The sequence below is a fragment of the Monodelphis domestica genome, chromosome 1, assembly GCF_027887165.1.
Source record: "Monodelphis domestica isolate mMonDom1 chromosome 1, mMonDom1.pri, whole genome shotgun sequence".
In the NCBI taxonomy this organism is placed as follows: domain Eukaryota; kingdom Metazoa; phylum Chordata; class Mammalia; order Didelphimorphia; family Didelphidae; genus Monodelphis; species Monodelphis domestica.
This window is the reverse complement of record NC_077227.1, coordinates 195,831,137-195,850,449: the sequence shown is the minus strand read 5'-3', so window position 1 is coordinate 195,850,449 and position 19,313 is coordinate 195,831,137.

Below are 19,313 nucleotides of genomic sequence, written 5' to 3'. Positions count from 1 at the left end.
ATCTCACTTTAATCAACTGTCAGATTGATTGGGAAAATTATATAAAACCCTAAGAGTCTTTCTTAATCTACTATTTTGGGATTCTATTCTGTCTTCATTAGATAAATGTACACTCCCCATTAGGTTCTAATGAAGTTGTCTTTACTTTTTGTCCCTTTTATGTTTGTATCTCCATCTAAATTATAAATTTTTTTGAGGGGGAAGCACAGATCCTTTTCTTCATTGTATCTAAACTCTACTCTAGCAATTTTTAAAGAGCTTAACTCATTGTGTGTGCTCATTCTGCTTCAACAGACACATTGATTGTATCTACTCCATAATACCTCATTTGGAGGATGGCAGAGAAAATGCCAATGGAAACATTACTTGAGTTTTTCCATAGGAGTAAAAATGTCACTGCTGAATTTGCTAGTGTGTAGACAAAAACACTTTTTTGTGTTATACATTAAATCACTAGAGTTGCTATATCAATAAAGAAAAAAAAATTTTTTTGCTTTCAAATTCCCTTTGTGTTCAGCAAAAAAGCAAAATGGTGTGATATGATTGATAAAATAGAAAGCAGTCATAGAGTTGGGAATTCAGTGGACTTCATTCCAATTTTCACTTTTTTTCTATTTTCTACCTTGGTGACCTAGAGTAAATCTCTTAACCCCTTTGGGTCTCTTAAAATTTTTGTTTTGTTTTGTTTTGTTTTTCTTTCCCCCCTCTTTTTAAATTACCTTTTGATGATTCTCTTGAGTTCTGTGCTTGGACATCAAATTTTCTAAAGACCAGGTCTGGTCTTTACTTTGCAAATTCTTGAAATTCTTCTATTTTGTTGAATGAACCTACTTTACCCTGTAAGAATATAGTCAGTTTTGCTGGGTAGTTGATTCTTGTTTGTAGACCTAGTTCCCTTGCTTTCTGGAATATCATATTCCTTTCGGTCCTTCAGTGTGGATGCAGCCAGATCTTGTGTTATCCTCACTGTGGTTCCATGGTATCTGAATGATTTCTTCTTGGCAGCTTGTAATATCTTTTCTTTGGTCTGATAGTTCTTGAATTTGGCTATAACATTCCTGGGTGTTGTCAGTTAGGGATTAAGTACGGGAAATGATCTGTGGATTCTTTCAATCTCCACTTTTCCCTCTTGCTCTAGAATATTGGGGCAGTTTTCTTGAATAATCTCCTCTAGTATTGTGTCCAGGCTTTTTCTTTTGTCATGGTCTTCTGGTAGACCAATGATTCTTAAATGGTCTCTCCTCAAATGATTTTCTAAATCCTCTGTTTTGTGAATGAGATGCTTCATATTTTCCTCAATTTTTTTCATTCTTAGTTTTATTTTATAGTGTCCTACTGCCTTATGAGGTCACTTAATTCTAGTTGTTGCATTCTGGTTCTTAAAAACTGGATTTCATCCTTGGATTTTTGGTCATCCTTCTCTTTCTGGTCTGATTTTCTATGGAGGTCATCTTTCATCCTCTTTACCTCATCTTTCATCTCCTTTGCCTCATCTTTCATCTTCTTTGCCTCATCTTTCATCTCCTTTGCCTCATTTTCCAGCTGATTAATTTTGGCTTTCAAGACACTGTTTTCTGTTTCCAGATGACTTATCTTGCTGTTAAAGTTGTCTTCAGCCTCTCTTAATTGTGCTTTGAATTGCATTTTGATTTCTTCCAAAACCTGTGTCCAATTCACTGGGATTTCTGATTTATCATTTGCTGATCCCTCCCCCTCTGTTCCGTTCACTGTATAGAAGCTATTTATTATATTTTTTTTTCTTTTTCTTCTGTTTGTTCACATCCACCCATTCTTTCCCTACCATATTTGTCTGTGCTCTTGAACCTCTCATTTTTTTTTTGTTTTAGGGGCTTCTGTCAGTCTGCCCTCTTGGAGCTTTGACAGAAGATCTCTCAGTTAGGTCTCTGGGGGAAGATTGTTTGGGGTTTGAACTTCCCTGTCTTCCGGAGGCTTTTGATTGGATTAAAATCCAGCAGTCAATGAGGGAGGGGTGTGGAGGCTGGAATTCCCTAAGTTCTGAAGGCTTTTGATGGGATTAAGTTCAGCTTGGTTGGGCTGGGTGTCCTCTGAGGCCAATACCTCCTATAAGGCTGGAACAAATATGAAGGATCTCCACAGCTCTGGCCAGGCTGCCAGCTCTATGTTCCCTCTATAGCTCCTTTCTTGCCATCTATGTTTGACGCTCTGAGCTTGGCACAGACTTACACACAAGGTACACCCTCCAGAGCAGCACCTTTGCCCGCCCAGAAGTTCCCACTGCCTCTGGAGTCTCAGCACTCTAAGTGGGTGGGGGGAGGGGTCCTGGGACCTTCCTTCTGCCTTCTCCTTAAACCCAAGTGTTCTTGGATTCTGGCTTTTGGGGGGAGGGGGGAGTACCTTTTGAATTGAGTCCAGCAGGAGGGTTCCTTTGCTCTCTCTTGTTAGGTTTGATTTTAAGTCCCCTGGGAGAATTCAGTTTGTGATCAGAAAGGAAGGGTATTCAGAGGTCTGAACTTCTGCTCCTTCTAGGCCACCATCTTGACTCCACCTCTCTCTTAACCCTTTTGGACCTCAGCTTTCTCATTTGTACAATGAGGAGACTGCACTAAATATTTGTGCCCCTAATATTTGATTCTATAGGCAGGGTATTTTAATAAGATAAACTTGGACTAAATTCTAGTCTTACACACACTATATTCTAAATTTACTTAGAAAGAGAGATGAAAGGTTTTTTTATTCATCATTCATTGAACCCAGTAGCTAGACATTTAATGTAAATTCTCTTAACCTCTCTGCTCAAGATAATGGTACCATCACATAGCCAGAAAGGAAGGCTACAGTGTAGGATAGAACAATACCCATGATGGAAATTCAAACTAATAGAAAGGCATTTATCCCTTCCTGGTATGTGTTGGAAGTTTTCCAAAAAGGAAAATGTTTATAAAGTGACTCCCCTCAAACTCTTTCAAAAACAAAATCTGTTTCAAACAAGGTCAGTCAGTTGACAATTATTTTTTTTATTGCCTAAAATGTGCCAGACATTATACTAGGAACTGGGATTATTGGGCAGTTGTATGGGAATGAGGCTTAAATATAGAGGCCAATTAGAAAATAATTGTTACAGTACAGGTGAGAGACAATAGGAGCCTGAACTCCAGCAGAGACAAGGAGATTCTGGAATCTCCTTGAACTTACTTATAAGACAATTGTTAAAAAATTTCATTGTGAACATTTACATTTCAGAAATCAGCAAACATTAAAAATCAGGTCTTATTGTTTTGTTGATTTCCAGACTTAAAATGATCAAGGAAAATTTAATAATGCAAGTTAAAATTAAAAGTATATTATTTGTATGTATGTATATAGATGTACATGTATATATTTTTATATCATTTAAGAGATCTTTTTTGTTAAACATTTGCCAGCATGCTCCCAAATTGAAGTAATTGATGAGAAAAAAGTTCTGTAAGTAGAATTGACAGGGTTTGATAACTGATTGAATATGGGAGAGATACTACTGAGTAAAAGGAAAAATGAGAAGGCAACTGAGATTTTAAACCTAAGAAACAAAATGGAATAGTGGATGAAGAGACAATCTTGGAACAAAAAAAGACCCAAGGTCAAGAGCACCCTGTGACATATGCTGGCTATGATCCTGAGCAAGTCATTTAACATCTTAGAATGTTCTATGCAATTCTTTAAGATTAAATTGTAGAGAAGATGCCATCCTGGATTGGTAGACAGAGCTTCCTCATTCAAAAGTTCCCTACACTAGTGCATATCACCAATTTAGACCCTGTTCCTCTCCAATGAGTCTATTCATTATTTATCTAGAATGCATAAAGTACTGAGCTAGCTACTGGTGATGCAGAGATTGGAGACTCCATAACTCCTGCTTTTCAGGTATCTATAAACAGAGAAAATAACATGTGCATATGTTATGTGATAAGGGCAAAGAAGAGGTCTACACAAAATGTTCTGGGACAATATAAGCAAGGTGAGAATTAACTATATATAGTACTCATCTGTGGATACCCACAGAGTGATTATGCCTGCTGGAATGAGAAAAGGTAGATGATTTAAATGAAGAAGTGAAGACAGAAAAATGAACAGAAGACAGGACCATTTAATTCCAAAATCCATTTTGTCAGATATTCTCTGTTAGTATCCCTAGTGACATTCTTCTGGTGCTTTCCTTCCTTGAATGATCACAGTTAGCGTAGGTTAATGATGAAATTTTACAAAGTAAACATTCCACTTCAACAGCATCATTAATAGTGACAGAAACACTGCCAGAATCCTAGACATGTGCCAGTTGTGGCTCATGAATAAAAATGAGGAGTAATCAATTATGAATATTTGCATTATAGAAAAAAAATCTCAAAATGGGAGGGAGATATAGCTCCTTTTAAAATCAGAGATTATTTTGGTATATGGAATAATGTTTTTTTTTCAAATTTGGCACCTTATTTATGTGCCATAACGCATCTCTGAATGTACACTTAACACATCAATGCAGATGGATTAAAAAATAATAATTTAAAAAACACATACCAATAGGATCCTTTTTTCCTGACACATCTTCTTTATAACTACCTACAACATGGGGAGGTCCAGAACCCACCTCCTTGCTTAATCTTTAATGATTAGTTTCCCTTAAAAGGAGACAAAGCTATTCCTGGGGCTTTATTGACCTTGACTTTGCAGATACAACTTCCTGGTCATTTATAGGGCTAAGCAAAGACAGGGTCCCTTAGACTTGATGGATTTCTAAAGATCTCAGAAGTCACCATGTCCTTCACACTGAAGGATTCATCGAGAAACTATGTTCTTATTTTTTTTTTAATTTGGTCAATTTCAAACATTATTCCCTAGTTACACAAATCATTTTCTATTCCTCCCTCCCCTCCTATAGCCCCTCCCCTCCAATAGCCGACACACAGTTCCACTGGGTATTACATGTGTCCTTGACCAGAATCCACTTCCATGTTGTTGGTATTTGCACTTGGATGTTCATTCAGAGTATACACCCCCAATCGTTTCCCCGTCGACCCATGTAATCAAGCAATTGCTTTTTCTTTGGTGTTTTTATTCCCACAGTTTTTCCTCTGAATGTGGATTGTGTTCTTTCTCATAGATCCCTCTGGGTTGTTCAGGATCACTGCATTGCCACAATGGAGAAGTCCATTACATTCAATTGTACCACAGTGTATCAGTCTCTGTGTACAATATTCCCCTGGCTCTGCTCCTTTTGCTCTGCATCACTTCCTGGAGGTTGTTCCAGTTCCCATGGAATTCCTCCACTTTATTATTCCTTTAATCACAATGGTATTCCATCAACAACATATACCACAATTTGTTCAGCCATTCCCCAATTGAAGGGCATCCCCACATTTTCCAATTTTTGGCCACCACAAAGAGCGCAGCTATGAATATTCTTGTACATGTATTTTTCCTTATTATCTCTTTGGGGTACAAACCCAGCAGTGCTATGGCTGGATCAAATGACAGACACTCTTTTATCACCCTTTGGGCATAGTTGCAAGTTGCCCTCCAGAATAGTTGGATCAATTCACAACTCAATCAGAAATGTATTAATATGTCCCAATTTTGCCACATCCCCTCCCACATTCACTACTTTCCTTTGCTGTCATGTTAGCCAATCTGCTAGGTGTGAAGTGATACCTCAGAGTTGTTTTGATTTTCATCTCTGATTACCAGAGATTTAGAGCAATTTTCCATATTCTTATTAATGGTTTTGATTTCGTTGACGGAAAATTGCCTATTTATGTCTTTTGCCCATTTATCAATTGAAGAATGGCTTGGTTTTTTTGTTCAATTGATTTAGCTCTTTGTAAATTTGAGTAATTAAATTTTGTCGGAGGTTTTTGTTATGAAGATTGTTTCCCAATTTGTTACTTCCCTTCTAATTTTGGTTGCATTGGTTTTGTTTGTACAATGATGTAAAACAAAATTATTTATTTTACATTTGGAGATTTTTTCTAACTCTTGCTTGGTTTTAACATCTTTCCTTTCCCAAAGATCTGACATGTATTCACCTAATTTACTTATAGTTTCCTTCTTATCTTCAAGTCATTCACCCATTCTGAGTATATCTTGGTGTAGTGTGTGAGATGTTTATCTAAACCTAATTTCTCCCATACTGCCTTCCAATTTTCCCAGCAGTTTTTATCAAATAGTGGATTTTGGTCCCAAAAGCTAGGATCCTTGGCCTTATCATAGATTGTCTTACTGAGGTCACCTACCCCAAGTCTATTCCACTGATCCTCCTTCCTTTCTCTTATCCAGTACCATATTGTTTTGATGACCACTGCTTTATACTATAATTTAAGATCTGGTAGTGCTAGGCCACCTTCCTTCGCATTTTTTTCCATTAATTCCCTGGATATCCTTGATCCTTTGTTCTTCCAAATGAACTTTATTGTGGTTTTCTCTAATTCAGTAAAAAAGTTTTTTGGTAGTTCTATGGATATGGCACTAAATAAGTAAATAAGTTTGGGTAGGATGATCATTTTTATTATGTTAGCTCATCCTACCCATAAACAGTTAATGTTTTTCCAATTGTTTAGATCTAGTTTTAATTGCGTGGAAAGTGTTTTGTAGTTGTGTTTATATAGTTTCTGTGTTTGTCTCATCAGATAGATTCCCAAGTATTTTATATTGTCTAGGATGATTTTAAATGCAATTTTCTCTTTCTAATTCTTTGCTGGGATGTGTTGAAGATATACGGAAATGCTGAAGACTTAGGAGGGTTTATTTTGTATCCTGCAACTTTGCTAAAGTTGTTCATTATTTCCACTAGCTTTTTAGTTGATTCTCTAGGTTTCTTTAAAAAAAAAAGACCGTCATATCATCCACAAAGAGTGATAGCTTAGTCTCTTCATTGCCCATTTTAATACCTCCAATTTCTTTTTCTTCTCTAATTGCTACTGATAAATATAGATGTGATAATGGGCATCCTTGTTTCACTCCTGATCTTATTGGGAATGCATTTAGTTTATCCCTATTGCAGATGATGTTTGCTGATTTATTGTTTATTATTTTTAGGAAAGGACCTTCTATTCCTATACTTTCTAGTGTTTTTAATAGGAATGAGTGTTGTATTTTGTCAAAGGCTTTTTCTGCATCTATTGAGATAATCATGGTTTGCTTGTTGATATGGTCAATTATGTGGATGGTTTTCCTAATATTGAACTATCCTTGCATATCTGGTATAAATCCCACCTGATCATAACGAATAACCCCCATGAAGACTTGCTGGAGTCTTTTTGCTAGTATCCTATTTAAAATTTTTGCATCTATATTCATTAAGGAGATTGGTCTATAGTTTTCTTTCTCCATTTTTGACCTGCCTAGCTTTGGAATCAGTACCATATTTGTGTCAGAAAAGGTATTTGGTAGAACCCCCTCTTTGATTATTATGTTGAATAGTTTGTATAGTATTGGGATTAGCTGTTCTTTGAATGTTTGATAGAATTCACTTGTGAATCCATCAACCCCTGGTGATTTTTTTCTTAGGGAGTTCTTTGATGGCCTGTTCAATTTCTTTTTCTAATATGGGATTATTTAAGAATTCTATTTCTTCTGTTAATCTAGGCAATTCATATTTTTGTAAATATTCATCCATATCATCTAGATTGGCATGCTTATTGCCATATAACTGGGCAAAATATTATTTAATGATTGCTTTAATTTCCTCTTCATTGGAAGTGAGTTCTCCCTTTTCATCTATGATACTGTTAATTTGATTTTCTTCTTTTCTTTTTTATTAGATTGACCAGTACTTAGTCTCTTTTGTTTGTTTGTTTTTTCAAAATACCAGCTTCTAGTCTTACTGATTAGTTCAATAGTTTTATCCCTTTTGATTTTATTAATTTCTCCCTTAATTTTTAGGATCTCTAATTTGGTTTTCTTTGTTCTAATTTGGTTTTCTTTGTTCACTTTCAAATTTTGGGATCTGCATGTCCAATTCATTGACCTCTGCCCTCCCTAATTTGTTAGTATAATTGTTTCTATGATTTGTTCTCTAACTAACTGATTTTGGAAAATCATATTGTTTAGTTTCCATTTAATTTTTGATTTGGCTCTCCATGTACCCTTACTAATCATTATTTTTATTGCCTTATGATCTGAAAAGATTGTATTTATTTTTTCTGCTTTTCTGCATTTGTATGCCATGTTTTTATGACCTAGTATATGGTCAATCTTTGTGACTGTACCATGTGCTGCTGAAAAGAAGGTGTATTCCTTTTTGTCCTTATTTATTTTTCTCCATATATCTATTAATTCTATTTTTTTCTAAGATTTCATTGACCTCTTTTACCTCTTTCTTATTTATTCTTTGATTTGATTTATCTAAATTTGATAGTGGTAGTTTCAGGTCTCCCATTAGTATAGTTTTACTATATATTTCCTCCTTCAATTCTATTAGTTTTTCCATTAGAAATTTGGGTGCTATACCATTTGGTGCATACATGTTGATTACTAATATTTCCTCATTGCCTCTACTGCCTTTTATCAGGAGGTGGTTACCTTCCCTGTCTCTTTTTCATCAGATCTATTTTTACTTTGCCTTTGTTAGATATCATGATTTCAACTCCTGCCTTATTTCTATCAGTTGAGGCCCAATAGATTTTTCTCTCACCTTTAATTCTAACCTTGTGAGTATTTACCTGCCTCAAGTGTGTTTCTTGCAGACAACATATAGTAGGATTTTGATTTCTAATACACTCTCCTATTTGTTTTCATTTTATGGGTGAGTTCAAAGTTATGATTGTCACTTGTGTATTCCCCAGCATTTTGATATCCTCTCCTAGTTCTGTCCTTTCTTCTTTTGCTATATCAATTTAAACCAGTGGTTTGCTTTCAATCATTCCCCTAATCCCTGCCCTTAATAAGCTTTCCTTTCTGCCCCCTCCCTCTTTGTTCCCTTCTTATTTTGTTAGGGTCTGTTAAGTTCCCTCCCCCTCTCTTTCCCTCCCTTTTCCCCTTAGTTTTCCCTTCTTACTTTCCCTGTAGGATAAGATAGAATTAAATAACCCAATGAATCTAGATGCTCTTCCCTCTCAGAACTGATTTCACTGAGAGTAAGGTTTAAGTATTACCTATTAGCAGTCTCTTCCTCTCCTTATAAGAGTATTCATCCCCTCCTCTTCTCATGTGTATCATTGTGTGATAAAGATTATCCTATTTATTTTATTTCTTCCAGTATCTTTTGGTGACATCTTCAATTCCCCCCTCCCTTTTTAATTTTTTGCTCATTATTTTTTACCACTCATTACCCCAATCTCTTCCTGTGAATGATTCTTCTAATTACTATAATAGTGAATATAATTTTTGAGTTACAAATAACATTTTCCCCATATACTAACTTAAATAATTTGATCTTATTGAAGTCCTTATAGAAGGAAGTTTGAATAAAAAAAACATTCCCCCCCTTTCCCTCTCTTTCTTATTTACCTTTTCATGTTTCTCTTGATCTTTGTGTTTGGATATCAAACTTTCCACTTAGTTCTGGTCTTTTCTTTACAAATACTTGGAAATCTTCTATTTTGTTGAAAGCCTATCCTTTCCCCTGGAAGTATATAATGAGTTTTGATGGATAGATGATCCTTGGTTGAAGACCCAATTCTCTTGCCTTTCTGAATATCATATTCCAAGCCTTGTGGCCCTTTAGTGTGGAAGCTGCCAGATCTTGTCTAATCCTGATTGGTGCTCCTTGATATCTGAATTATCTCTTTTGGACTTCTAAAAATTTCTCCTTAGCTTGGAAGCTCTTGAAATTGGCAATTACATTCTTGGGATTTGTCTTTTGAGGATTTAGTGTTGAGGGTGATCTATGAATGCTTTCAATATCTTTTTTGCCCCCTTGTTCAAGAACATCAGGACAGTTTTCTTGCATAATTTCTTGTAGTATGATGTCAATATTTCTGTTTATTTCTAGGTTTTCAGGTAGACCTATGATTCATATTGTCTCTTCTTGCTCTGTTTTCCTGATCTGTCATCTTTTCAGTGAGATATTTTATGTTTTCTTCTATTTTGTCAATCTTTTGACTTTGCTATATTAATTCTTTTTGTTTTACAAGATAATTGGATTCTGATTGCCTAATTCTGGTCTTTAAGGACTGTTTATCCTTTTCACTTTGGTCTATCCTGCTTTTCATGGCTTCCAGCTATTTCTCCAATTAGGAGTTCCTGTCCTTTAAACTGTTATTTTCTTTTTGAACTTTTCTTGCCAGAAGGCTTCCATCTTTTTGATAAGCTCCAATTTAAATTCTTCAAGAGGTTGTGGACAATTTCCATTTTTGGAAGGTTTTGGTGCATTTATTTGAATTTCCTCTTTATTTCCTCTGTAACCTGGGTTTTTCCTCTGTAAAGATTATCCAGGGTCAATCCCTTCTTCTTGTTTTTTTTTTTTTTTGGTGTTGGGAAGTTGTTACTGGGCACGGTTTGCCATTACTGTGGTGGTTTTTCTTTCCTTTTCCAGTTAGAAATCTGAGTGAGATGGGTAGGCTCTCTGTGTATGGAGCTAAGGAACAAGGATGTTGGCTGAGGCCAGCTCTCGAGTCTCTGCAGCTTCTGCTGTTTGCTGCCCCTCTCTGTGTTATCTCCCTGCCGACACCCACGGTCTGTGTTCCTCAGTCTTCTGGGGCCACAGGTCTAGCTGCTCTCAGGGTTAGGTCCTTGGTGATCTCAGCCATTTGCCAAGGACCCAGAGGGGCCCCTCACTCACTCCAGAGGTGCCCCTCACTCATTCACTGATTCTAGCATGTGCTGGCTCTGGCTCTGCCTCTGTAAGTGGGGTGGAGGATGGTGGATCAGCTCACGTTTTGGTGGAAGCTTTTTCACCCCCTTATAGTGCAGAAATGCCCATATCCCACATACCTTCAATGTGGCACCCTACTGTAGAGTCCCTTTGTTCATATGAGTTTGAGTTTTTTTGGCTTGTTGAGGCAGTCTGTATCAGTGGGTGGTAAGGAGAGGAAGAGTCCTGTGTCAACTACCCCTATGTTTACCTGGAAGTCATCTTGTATTTATTTGTATGCGTTTTATGTGCTGTCTACCTCATTACAATGTAAACTCCTTGAACACTTCATTCAAGGTTAACATCATAAATAAAAACAGCTTTGAAAGACTTTAGAACCCTGATTAATTACATGACATATTGTGATTGCAGTAGACAAAATAACATTTTAAGAAAATAATGTAATATCTTTGAGGTCAAATAATATTTTCTTTTGTCTTTATATCCCTATTATTTAGCAGATTTCTTGGAGAACAGTAAGTACATAATAAATGGTTATTAATTAATTAGTTGGTTGATATATAGAAGGGAAGTTTTTGAATACTTCACAAGTATTTGGCCTCTTTGATTTCTCAAGCCCAAATCAAATTTTTCCAATATACTTTTTGCCATTCTCCCCTGTACCCATCTTCACTCTGAACTGGAATTATCAAAGTACATGTCGACAGTGGTTTGGAGGCTCTTCCCAAGCTCTTCACAGATTTTATAGTTTTATACTCGGGAGTAAATAAAGAGAGCTTATATCCTTTACAAATGTACCATTCTAAGGTAATCAGATCTCAATTATGTTTAAATATACCAATCCAAAGTTAGACAAGGATTCACACATGGTTTAGTAAAATTCCTTTGATGCTCAGAGAGTACCTTTGGATTCATAAGTCACTTTGGCTTTTTCTCTCTAAGTGTTCCCTCACTGCCCTCTGGGGGAAGGGACCTAATCTGACCAGACTGCTTCATGGTGATGTTGCATCTGTTGCCAGTGAGTTTCAATAGCATCAGAACTAATTTTGTCAAGGCATCATTTCAATTTTTATTAGAATTCTTAGAGCATGGTTTGGCTTTGGCCCAGCTTAATTATTTTGGGACTTGGTCCTGAGTACTTGGGCTAATTTGCATGGCTGATTTAATATTTAAGATAATTGTTGCTGAGAAGCATCTCTGTTAGTTGTGGAATGCATTGTCCTTTTGTCTACCATACTCATAATTTTGAGAGGACAAAAGTTTGCTTCAGGAAAGATTAAGGAAAAGAACTAATTACACATACTTTATAGAACAACCTTAGGAAATCTGACAATTTTTTCTTTCTTATTTGGGCCAGATCCATCATTAATATCTTAAATGGACTAGTTTAAAAGTAACCTAACAATTTAAATCAAATTCACCAGCTGAACCTTCTGTAAATTTCCTGGTTCTGTTGTCTTACATTACTCGGCATATTTCTGTTTCCTTCACTTTCATATACCTAAATAATGGAAACCCTTTATAGTTCATCCAAAGCTCACTGACTTTGACATGTGGTATTTATGTTTTATGAGTAATTTCCAGTGCACTTCCTATTTTTGTAGAACAGAATGCCAGGAGCATTTCTGAAGGTAAAGCATTGTGGGCAGTTACTGGCAATAATCCACATGGGAGGAGTGGTGGAGACAGTAGAGGAAGGGGAACATCCTTATAAAATAGAGATTCATGAAAAACATGCAATCTTGATCATCCCTGAATAATTCTTGTTGGAAGAAGCTTTATTGAATATCCATCCCTCTTTTGAAAATATTTATGTGAAATGACCTCAAATATAATGGGTTCTGTTTACTCCCAAACTGCCAATCAAAAAGGCATTTATAGACATCCATAATTGGGTGTGCAACCCAATTAAAGAAGGCAATGCAATATCTTGTTAGCAGTTGGCGTCAACTGTTGTGTGACATTCTGATAAACTGCTTCAATAAAATGTATTTCACTTAAGGGCCTTTTCACATCTCAAAAGGTCACAATCATTGAAAAGTATAAGACAGAAGCTGATTTTTAAAGGGGAGAGGGAAGAAATTGTATGTATAGACATGGATAGATCAATAGGTATACATATATAATATAGGTCTTTTAAGCTATCTATATCTCCAGATATATATCTGCAAAGTTATACATATAGATCTCTTTCATGTATGGATAGTTCTTCTAGATATTTTCCTTTGTTCTCTCAATTATACAAAGAGCTCTGGAGTTGGAGAAAAAAAATCTTGGTTCAAATCCTGGCTTTACTACTTACTACATTCAAAACTTGGGACAATTAATAAGACCTTTCTGGGCCTTGGTTTTTTCATCTGTAAAACAAGAGAGTTGAATTATATTATACTTAAGGTCTGTTCTAGCTCTAAATCTGTGATACTGTAATCTTCTACTCCAAACCAAATTCCCAATTTTCATTTAGTTTGGCTCTGTCACATACTATTTGGTATATCATAGGACTTTGTTTTATGTGAACATAATAATGCAAATTCCAAATTCTGTAAAATTCTGCAAAAGCAGAAAATAGGTAAATTTAAAAATTTTAATTACATGTTAAATCCATTCCATTTTCCCATGTGCCATTAAATCTTGCAGCATTTTGTCCTATCACACTTATTCTTACTCTGAGAAGCATCAGTAGGAGTCATTACACTGCACCAAACATGAGTTCCCACATCAGTCTCTGCTGGAATTCTTCTTTGTCATATCTGAATCAAAGCAGTTCTGTTCTTTGTTTCATTAACACTATTTAGTTGTTAATAATGGCCTTAGAGTATGAGTAATAATACTAGTAGCTCTGTTAAGCCTAAGAAAAATTGTAAAGTGCCTATCTACTTATATTTATTATAAGTTATTATAATTTTAAATGATATAAACTGTTATTAAATAATGAAGTTTGCTATTATGGTTGATTTTAAACTCATGCAAAAGGTCATGGAAACATATTGGTCACCTAAAATGAGGTACTAATGTAATTCCTATAAATGTTAGGAGGAAGAGAGGGACCTTCCTTCTTAATTGAGAAAGTATTCCAATTTGACTCCATGAATGCTTTACCAGTTTGAGGATAAACAACAGGTCTCAAACCTATCAGCAATTTAGGAGGTTGTCTACCTCAAGCACATGAAGACATCCCACCATGGAGTGGGTGGATGAGAATAATTTGTTCCAATAGCAGTGAAAGTAGCTGAAGCAGACATTGTAAAGGACTTAGAGCTTGGTCAGACATCAAAGATGTCAAAGTCATCCACTGTATCCTGAACCATCACTAGTTTAAGACATCATCTCATGATGTCATGGGACCTCTTTGAAAATGCAGGAAACAGACAACATCAAGTACTACAAATCCTATTCCATACCCTGATGTGATATTCAGTGATCTTCTTGAGAATATCTGATTTGGGCATTTGGAAATATTTGTTCAAGGAAGGAGAGTGAGAAGAAGGGTAACCAGAAGAGGTCACCCAGAATACTGAAGGTCTTTAAGCTCCATTTGTAGACTCTGATTGAAGGAAATGGGGAGCTTTAGCGTAGAAAAACTAAGACTTGGAGAGACATGTTGCCTGCTTTTAATTATCTAAAGGACTATGATGTATAAAATGGAATAGGCAAAGCTTTTTCTCATTCTTTTTAGTAATACTAATAATAGTGTTTATATAGGTCTTTTTATATAGATCTTTAAGATATGCAAAGAACTTTTACATATGTTATTTAATTTGAGCATCTCAACAATCCTGGGAATTAGGCTCTGTTATTCTCTCCATTTTGCTGATGAGGAAATTGAAGCTGAGAAAGGGTGACTAGCCAATCATCACAGAACTAGTAAATGTTTGAGACAGACTTTTCGGATTCCAAGTTCAACACTTGACACACTGCTTTATCCAGCTGTTCCTGAATATTGTATGTTTATGTTTATTAATGTGTTGTGTAAACAACAAAAATTATTTATTTATCTGTTTGTTTTTAGAAAGAAGACTAAGCTTATTCTGCTTGGCCTTGGAGGTCAGAAATAGAAAAAAATGGGAGAAAATAAAGAAGAAGAATATTTCTTTTTTATGTAAGGAAAAACTTCTCAACAATTAGTGATTAAAATAAAAAAGAATGAATTGTTCAGAGATAGTGTGTTTACTCCTTCTCTGAAATCTTCAAACAAGAACTATATAACCACTTGCTCAGTATTTTGTAAAGAGGTTTCTTTTTCAGCTCTAACTAGGACTATGTGAACACTAAGGTCTTTTTAAATTCTAAAATATAGCTACTTCTATGACTTTCTTTATAGCTATACATCTATATGTGTGTATTTTCTATTCAATCTTATTCCTATATAAATTATTTAAATTTATAGGATATTTCTTCAAAGTACTTTAACCAGTTTATAGTTAAAAATTATTGATGCCTTTTGCTTTTATATCACATTCTTTTCCAATTACATATTCTTTCCCTCCTCCTTTTCTTGTGGTTCTCCCCTAAAAGCAAGTTTTTTACAAAGTTCAGCTAAATAGGGAAACTGGGATTAACAGCCTATGTAACATTTCAAACCCATAGTTACCCACCTCTTTAATGAAAGAAAGAAGGTAAATTTACTCATTTTTTCTCAGTGACTAAGTTTGCTCATTGGAATTATACAATATTCTGTTTTGTTTAGTGTTCTTTCATCTATATTACTGTAGTTATCATAGATATTATTTTCTAAGTTACATTTCCTTCACACTACATCAGATCCTGCAAATTTTCCAATGTTCCACTGAATTCTTCATATTTGTAATTTATGATAATTTTAATATTTTATTGCATTCAAAGACCCTATATTGTTTTGCTATATCTCCATCAATTGATACTCATTTTGTTTCCAGTTTTTTGCTTCATCTAACAATGCTACTATGAATATTTAATATATGATACACCTTTCTTCCAGTATTTTACTTCCTTAAAGTTCCTCAATAACTTTCAGCCTGTTTCCTCACCTGTGAAATGGGGATAAATATAACATTCACAACACAGGATTGTGGCAAGAATCAAATTAGAAAGCATATGTAATACACTTCTCAAATCTTAACGTGAAATATAAATAAATATTGGCTATCATTATTTTTATTATTAAAAATTCCCAGAAATGGGATTTCTGGATCTCACTTTTTTTGTATTAATTCTAAATTGTTTTGAATAATTGTTGCACCAATCCAGAGACAGCATGATCTGGTAAGAAGAATATTTACTATTGTTGTTGCTGTGTGGTTTTATAGTTGTGTCCAACTGTTTGTGACCCATCTGGGGTTTGGAGTGGTTGTCATTTCTTTCTCCAGCTCATTTCACAGTTGAGAAAATGAAGGCAAACTGGGTTAAGTGACTTGTCCAGGGTCAAACGTAGTAAGTGTCTGAAACCAGATTTGAATTTCCTAAGTGGAGGCTCTATCCATGTGCTACCTAGTATCCCAAGTAGAACACTGGTCTGGGCATTTAGGTTTGGGATTGAATTATGTCTTTATAGCTTATTGTCTTTGTATGCTTGGGTAAGTTGCTTATTTTCCCTGGGCTTTGTTTCTTTATTTTCTTGTGGTTCAGGGCTCTCCAAAACCATGTGCTCAGATAGATTTGAGTTTGAGCCTGGGAACTTGACCCAAAGGGATGATATTCTTTGGACTTATAGCTCTACTCCATATACTCTGTGGAAATTTCTTGAATAAAACTTAGATAAGTAACAAGGTCCCTTTCCATAAAAATATTCAATATTTTTTATAGATATAAAGTATAAGATTGCCTTTTCTTTCAGTCTCAGAAAATGCAAAAGATACAAAGGAAGTATCAGAGACTATGAAAAATATATAATCATAGAACAATAGTGCAATATCTCATTATATTCCCAGGAAGGTAATTAACACTTGGTACTACTGCTGAACAAATATTCTTCATTCACTTCAGAGTTATACCATTCAAGAAATGTGTGACAAAATGATGGAGGGTGGGCAAGACCCAAATATCCTAGATCTTTGTGGCATGGTTTTTGCCCTTCAATAATACACCCAGCTTCTTCCTCTCTTACAATTTTTCTTTCAAGGAAATTTCCTTCTAGAAATACAGTTAATTAAAGCCACTTAACCCCCATTACCTAGCCCTTCCTGAACTTCTGTCTTAGAATTCATACTGAGACAGAAGGTAAGGGATTTTCAAAAAGTGATAGAGGCAGGCCATTTTTTAAGAAATACTCACCATGTGGCAAGGGAAAAATGGTAAAATGGTTAAAAAAACATTTTCCTGAAATCCAGCTCAATCTAGGAAGGAATGTAGACAGGAGAAAGATGAGGGAAAATTGATTCAATCAAAGCAACTAAACTTTAATCATGGGGTACATAGACCATTTCTTCACTGACAAAGCAAAGTATTCTCTGGAGAAAATAGGTATTCTTTTCAATGTGTATATGTATATTTTTTAAATTCAGAATTCTGGTCAGTTTCCTTATGTTCTCTCTTGTATTTTGATATTCATGTTTTGTTTTTGTTTTTTAATTTTCTTCTGGGATCCCAATGATTCTTAAATTATCTATGTAAATTATCTTCAAAATTAGTATTTTGCTTTATGGAAAAAATTTCTTTTAATATTATTGCCATTTTATTTCTCTTATTCTAGATTGTCCTTCACTTCCACATATTTTCATTCTTAATCGGTTATCTTATTCACTTTTATTTGTATAGTAAGACTTGCCATGAATTCAAGATTTTCTATCCTGAAAGTTATTGCTATTGTATGGTTCATATATTCTGATTTAACAGTTTTTTTCTTATTTAAACCATCCAAAAACATCCTGCAGTGGTTCCATGTTCTCTTAGGAATCTATAGGATCCTTTCCCTCATCAGGTGTTGCTTCATTTTCCTTTATTTTGCAATTTTTTTTCATGGATATATGAATACCTTTAACTGATCTGAAGGCCATAATCTCTTCCATTATTAATATCCTTTCTATTAATTTATCTGCTTATGCTCAAGAGTTTTCTTCCCCCTTGGATCTCTAGCAATTTCAATCTTTTCTATGTATTTTCCCCTATTGCTTACTTTTTTTTTTATCTCCCTCTCCTTTAACGGAAGTTTCCCTGGGGGCTGGATCTCAAAGCATTTCAGCTTTATCCTATAGTGGACAATTAATATTTCACCAGCTGGTTTCTGTCCCTGGTGACTTTTTGGGAAATAGAATTGGCCCTTGATGGATGCTGAGCTCTTTCCCTCAAGCTTAGTTGGGTGCCACAGAGGTTTATATATGTCTTTTTCTGTTTTTTTCTACTCATCTATTCTTTGGATGACCTCTCTTGCTATTACAGCCTAAGCAACTTTTTTTTCCATTTGGAATGCTGTGGCACTAACAGGAAGGGAGAGGGGTCAAAGCCTTGAATGAATTCTGTTATAAGTACCTGGGTGATCTTAAATAGTCCTGCTGCTAGAAGAATAGTGGAAAGTGGGGCAGGGGAGTACTTAGTGAACACAAATTAGGGGCCAAGGTCTTCTCTGCTATATGTTCATTATATTTTTACCTTAAACGGATTCTTGGTATTCTAGACAACTGAAATTGCTTGTATCACTTGTGTGTAATTCCTATTTTAGAGAGATTCGAAAAGTCCTGAGGATGGGAGAAAATGTCTACTTTCTTGTTGGTCTGAAAAGTATACTTTCAAAACAATGTACAAAGATTTTGCCTCTATCTCTATAATGTTTTTGCCAATAATCTAAATGCCTGTGTCCAAATCCACTCTCTTTATGGTTTTCTAACACCATTCACTTTACATTGCCAATAGATCTTTCTCCTGTCAGATTCTTTATAGCCACCATCCAAAAGACTCATGTTTCCTTTTTAGGAATATTATTTTTTTAACATTTCTTAATACAGTAGCTGATTCTTACTCCTCCCTACCATTTTTATTTTGTATGTTATTTAGAGAAAGCCTGCCTTCTTACTGGGAAGCCCCACATTGTATCCAGTAGTACTTATTGCTTGGATAATGCCCTATTAATTTCAATGGATTCCCTTTGACATAAAAATGGATTTGCACTGAAGGGCAAATACTACCTCCATATGCATCCAGGCTACATTGCAATTGAATCCATCACATTCTACATTTATAGGTATCTACCCCTGTTACAATGCTGAAATGGTAGGCCATAAAAAATGGCCATGTAAAAAGTAGGTTTAAATTTCATGCATTTTTACTTGCAAAGTATCTGGTTAGATGAACAGAAGCTTCAGAGACAGAAATCTTTTCAGAGCATGAATATGTAAGCACAGCCTTCTGAAAGCAACATAGCAGCAGTTTGCGTGCTACCTTATCTTCAGTTACCAATGCCAGATTTGCTTTAGGGGTGGTATGTTTAAAAATACTGAAGGTTGTTATTTTATTTTTTTTCTCTACAACCTCACAGTGTCTTGATAACATAGCAAATGGGGGTAAAGGTGGGCTGCGAGTTTGTCAACTGTTCCCTTCTTTGAATTGTCAGGCAATATCAGAATAAATGAATGTAAGG